At 37.3% G+C, this 5563-nt stretch overlaps 2 pseudogenes; one reads left to right on the top strand and one right to left on the bottom strand.

The window, feature by feature from the left end:
• Positions 1-852: 852 nt before the first annotated feature.
• LOC148690871 (uncharacterized) lies at positions 853-2740 on the bottom strand (annotated as a pseudogene).
• Positions 2741-2827: 87 nt separating this feature from the next.
• LOC137742140 (glucan endo-1,3-beta-glucosidase 11-like) lies at positions 2828-4185 on the top strand (annotated as a pseudogene).
• Positions 4186-5563: the final 1378 nt, after the last annotated feature.

Here is a 5563-nt window from a genome sequence, read left to right on the forward strand (position 1 = left end):
GTTCGGGATCGGTTTGGGATTGGTACCAAAATTTTCGAGATTTTCGGTTCAGGATTTTTTCGGTTTGGGATTAGGATTTTTTTGGTATGGTTCGGAAATTTTGGGATTTTTTTCCAGCCCTAGGTCCAGAGGTGAGACAAGTCTACAGACCTGCCTTTCATGACTTCGAAGGGAGATTTAGTATTCAAAACATGAATTGGCAGTCTGTTAATGATGTAAATGGCAGTAAGTAGGGCTTGAGACCCAAATTTCTTGGGAACATTCATTTGGATCATAAGTGATCGAGTCTTTTCCAATAAGTCTTGATTCTTTCTCTTTGCCACACCGTTTTGTTGTGGAGTACCAACACAGCTAGTTTGATGCAAAATGCCATAAGTGCTCAAGTACCTACTCATGTTATTGGAAGTATACTCGGTGCCATTATCTGATCTTAATATATATAACTTAGATAAGAAATGATTTGTGATTAGGTTGTGACAGTCTTTAAAAGCATCAAACAACTCACTTTTAAACTTTAAAAGATACAACCAGGTCACTCTAGAATAGTCATCAACAAATGTAACATAATATTTATACCCATCAAAGGATTCTACACGAGAAGGACCCCAGATTTCTGAGTGAACAATCTCAAAAAGTCTACTGGCTCTAGAATTAGAGGAAACAAAAGGAAACCTAGTGGCTTTTGACATTTGACAAGTTTCACACTTAAGTGTGTTTTTACAAAACAAAGGAAACAACTTGGTCATCACAGGTTCAGATGGATGGGCAAGACATTGGTGCCAAAGTTGATGTTCCTGAGCTTAACTTAGGTTGACACTGAGTTTTTTTGACAAATTTGGACTCATTTGAGAGCTAATAGAGTCCATTTAAGAAGAACCCTTCACCAATCTTCTTCTGTGTAACTCGATCCTGAAACACAACATTGTGAGGGACAAAATGGCAAGACAGTCTAAAGTTTTAGTGATTCTTCCTATGGACAAGAGCTAAAAATGAAAGGAAGGTACATAGAGAACAATGGAATGAGTATGCTTACTCAGCAATCTCACTTTTCCTTTCCTTAGAATAGGTTCCCTTTTCCCATTTGCAATAGACACATGAATTGGATCACTAGTTTTTTGAAATTCATGTAGACTATAAGATTTATTAGTTATATGATCAGTGGCACCTGAGTCAATAATCCAAAAATCATGTGTAACATTCTCATTAAGAGTAGTGGAAATGACACTGATTATACCTGGAATATTGCCTTTTGATGTGTTCTCCAAGTCAGCTAAGAAACCAACAAATTTCCCTAGCATTACAGTAGGGTTTCCAGTCATCACTTCCTCATGCTCAATGCTTCCTTGCTTCTTTTGAAGAAAAACTGCAAACTCATTGATCAAGGAAATGAGGTTTGTTAAGAAATTTGACATCCTATCAGCTAAGGAACAAGCTGAGTGAAAAGTTTTTGGAGTAACTTCCTCCATATCTTTGATCATCCGGCATTCCCTATCAAACTTAGGTTTTAACTCCAGATGTAGAATCCAACATTTTTCTCTCAAATGTCCCTTCATGTTGCAATAAGAACATTTCCAGTCTGCTCAAGCACTCTATCACCAGTTGTCTTGTGATTGGTTGTGAAAACCCTAGCCTAAGAGTGGGATTTGGGCTCAACATTCATCAATTTTCCTCGAGTTTCTTCTCTCTGGACTGTATGACACACACTGGTAAATGAAGGCAGCTCTAGAGTCATTAACAAATGACTATGCACGTCTTCATACTCAGCTCCCAAGCTTGCCAAGAGTTAAAACACATTGTCTTCATCAGCCATCTTCAAAAGCACAGCGGAATCAGTCGTGTGTGAATGATACATATCGAGTTCATTCCACATGGATTTCAAGCTTCCAAGATGTTGAACAAATGAGTAGTCACCTTGCTTCAGAGTAGCAACATTTTTCTTTAGTTGAAAGATGCGAACTGAGTTGTTTTGGCTACCATACATGTCTTTGACATACTCCTATAGAAGAATGGAAGATTCTGAGTAGCTGAAGAGCTCAGACAACTTTGGCTCCATGGAGTTAAGTATCCAGGACATGAACAGCTGGTCAGTAGCGTGCCATGCATCATAGGTTGATGAAGTGGATTCTAGAGACTTCGAGTTCCATTGATAAACCCTAGTTTCGATCTTCCTCCTAGAGCAAGCAACACAGCTCTTGACCAAGGTATATAGTTGAACTTGTTCAGTAGCACCGAGCACAGTCGTTGATTTAGGTTGTTCTCACCCCCTTGAGTTAAGTTGGAGGGTAAAGATGAGGAGCTATCAGCACTAGAAACATTTTATTCTGCCATCTCTTTTGATGATGAGCAAGTGAAGAAGGAAAAAAAAAAAAAAAAAAGGAACAAAGTTAGGACCCTATGGTTCCTCCTCTGATACCATGTTGAGTTTTGGTTTTAAATTTTGTACTGTATTTTTCATGATCATTACAAGAGTGAAAGACAACTTTTATAGAGAGCCCAAAAGAAGACTACAAGAGGAAGGCTAACAGCCATACCTCACTACCAAATCAGTCCTAACAAGTGGACAAGACAAAAATTAATAACAAATAAAGTGGTTCCTAGAAACAAGAAAGATTGACAAAAGACCTAACTGAGTGACAAGGTATGGAAGACTAGAGTATGGTTGAGAAAATCACTTTAACCCATACTTAGCTAGAGTGATGTTTACAACCATGCATACTTGTGACATTTGCTTTACAACCATACTTGTGACAGATACAAGCAACTAGCACTAGTTTCGGTTTGTTTCAACATAGTATGTTGCTATTATCCTTCATTCCCATATGAACAAATGGTTGATGGTGTTGATTGTGTTCTTTCCCAGCCTTTGCCGCGGTACAAGCATTTCACTGGAACGTATGGAATAATTCATGGATGAATTGCAGATAACCTTCCTTCTCCTGAGAAAGTTGTTGTTCATATCAAAGCAGCAAAGATAAAGAATGTCAAGATATATGATACTGATCGCAATGTTCTTAACGTTTTCAGAGGGACAGGGCTTGAACTAGTGGTAGCACTTAATTCCAAATGCAATGCTGCCGGATATGAGTCTCAATGAGGATCATGCAGTGAATTGGGTTAAAGACAATGTGCAGTCATTCCTTCCCGAGACACAAATACGTGGGATTTCCATGGGAAATGAAGTATTAGGTGTGCCGGAGTTTGAATTGTGCGGAGCTCTTTTAGCTGCAGCTAAAAACATCTACAAGGCAGTAAAGAAGCTACATCTAACCGACATTCAGATTTATACTCCGCACACGCAGGCTGTTTTTTGATCATTCCTACCCTCCTTCTTTATGCACATTTAACAAAAATGTCAAGCAGAAGTACATGAAGCCGCTTTTGGAGTTATTTAGAGAAATCGAATCTCCCTTCTGTTTAAATGCTTACCCGTTCCTCGTCTAAATGGCTAATCCGAAGGGTGTTAATCTTAATTATGCTATTTTCCTGGATTCTAAGGGAATTTACGATCCTAATACTGAACTTCATTATGAGAACCAATTGGAGATGACGTTGAAACTGCAGTTACGGTAAATAATGCGAAGATATAGAATTATGCCATTGAAACTGCAGCTACGGTAAATAATGCGAAGATAAATATTATAATCTACGCCAACTGCTAGCAAGGGAAAAGGGCCCCTCTCCGGCCCAAAATTGTAGTGAAGGTGTACGTTTTTGCCATGTTTAACGAGAACTTGTAACCGGGACCAACTTCTGAGAGAAATTTTGGACTGTTCAAGGCTAATGGGAGCATTGCATATGATATTGGGTTCCGTGGAATTTCATTGTCTGGAGATGTAGAACCGGCAAATGATGTTTTCTTCGTAGAGGATGGACACGCAGTTGCATCGTCCCCAATTCCATCGTCTGCAGATTCGTTGCTTTTTTTCCTTAAGGGTACATGTTTTCTTACCTCCCCATTGACTGTAAGTTACTCCACTCGGAATCTAATTTCAGCATTTTGGTGTTCTTGTTAACCCATCAAAATATAAATATTATCTGAACTGGTATATTATTGGAAGTTCTTCCTCTATCTCATTGGTTTCTTTATGTACACCTTACAGAAATATCGGAGCTCAAAGTTGGTTCCAGTGGCGATACTTTTTGCTACCGATCTCCGCTGCTGCACCGCTTCTGCTTTTAAGATGATGGTTGAGCAAACCAGGCAACAATAGTCAGTAGAGAGATTGTCTAGCCATTTCCTTTTCTCATTCTTTCATATGTTCTGTTATTTTGGTGGGGAAATTTCTGAGTCATTTTTTCTAATGCTTAAACATTCTTGTTATCTGCAATTAAACAGTAGTTAGACTCAAACTGTAACCAATATCAAAGCCAACTCAGCATTTGAAAATGGTTCATTAATTTTATCTCTTATCATAATCTGAAAGGAACATTTTTCCTTCTTTCTTAGGTTTAGTACTCCAAACTATGTCCAATCACAAGAAAGATTACTTCATCCACTACAAATATGATGATATTCTAAACTATTATAATTTACGCAAATGAGAATTTGAATTTGAATGTAAGAAGACAGACAACTATCCTAACCAATCATAACAAATTAGCCCAACTTATGCCTATTGCATGTAACTAAAATTAAAGAATCATAAAGGCTAGACAATGGGTGTGTGGGGTTCGAATTTTGGCACATTGCAGGTTTACCAATCGGGGATCAAGTGGAATGTTGTAATGGGGTCCCTGGATGGAAGGCTTTCCTAGTTCTAAACTAGGAGAAAAATGATGGCTTCCTCCATGCTCTTATGACTATTATAAATTCAACGAACAGTGGATTTACAAGTAGATTCCCATATACGTGGATCATGTCAATTGATATGCCCAAAGGCTAAAGCAACTTTTATTTTTCTGCATTTACAACCACCGTTTGATCCATAACTTTTGTCGTTTCACATTTATATTTATGTTTGGCTAATTCATCAATTTGATTCTTTATATTTTAAATTTATCAATTTCTTCTATTATATATTGCTTCATTAATTAATATGATCATTACATTGCTTCATTAATATATTGTTTTGCTGATGTGGTAACCTGCATAGGGCCTATAAAGCCAATCATGCGAGATGCCACATGGACTAAACCAATTTTTTTAAATACTTTTAAAATTTTAAAACAACAAAAAACTAAAAAGAGAAAGAAAATAAGAAGAAAGAAAATAATACTCTCTCTTCGTCTTTACTTACCTCCTCCCCTACTCCCCGCCCCATTAGGGGTGGGCACGGTTCGGTGCGGTGCGATTTTTAGTAAAACAGGAACTGAAATCGAAACTTTTTGTGGTGCGATTCGATGTGATTTCAAACGGCTTCGATTCAATTTTTAAGAAAAAAAATCCACATATTTACACATAAGATAATCTTATTTTTCTCATATATTAATTAATGAACCTACAGCAACAACAGCAAAACTGCGGAAAAAAAAAAAAACAAAAAAAAAAAAAAACAGCAGAAAAACTACAAAAAAAAAATGTAGCAAAAAACAGGAGCAAAACTGCACAAAAAATGCAGTAAAA

This window comes from Pyrus communis, chromosome 15 (assembly GCF_041283825.1).
Source record: "Pyrus communis isolate YQ-2024b chromosome 15, ASM4128382v1, whole genome shotgun sequence".
Lineage (NCBI taxonomy): Eukaryota > Viridiplantae > Streptophyta > Magnoliopsida > Rosales > Rosaceae > Pyrus > Pyrus communis.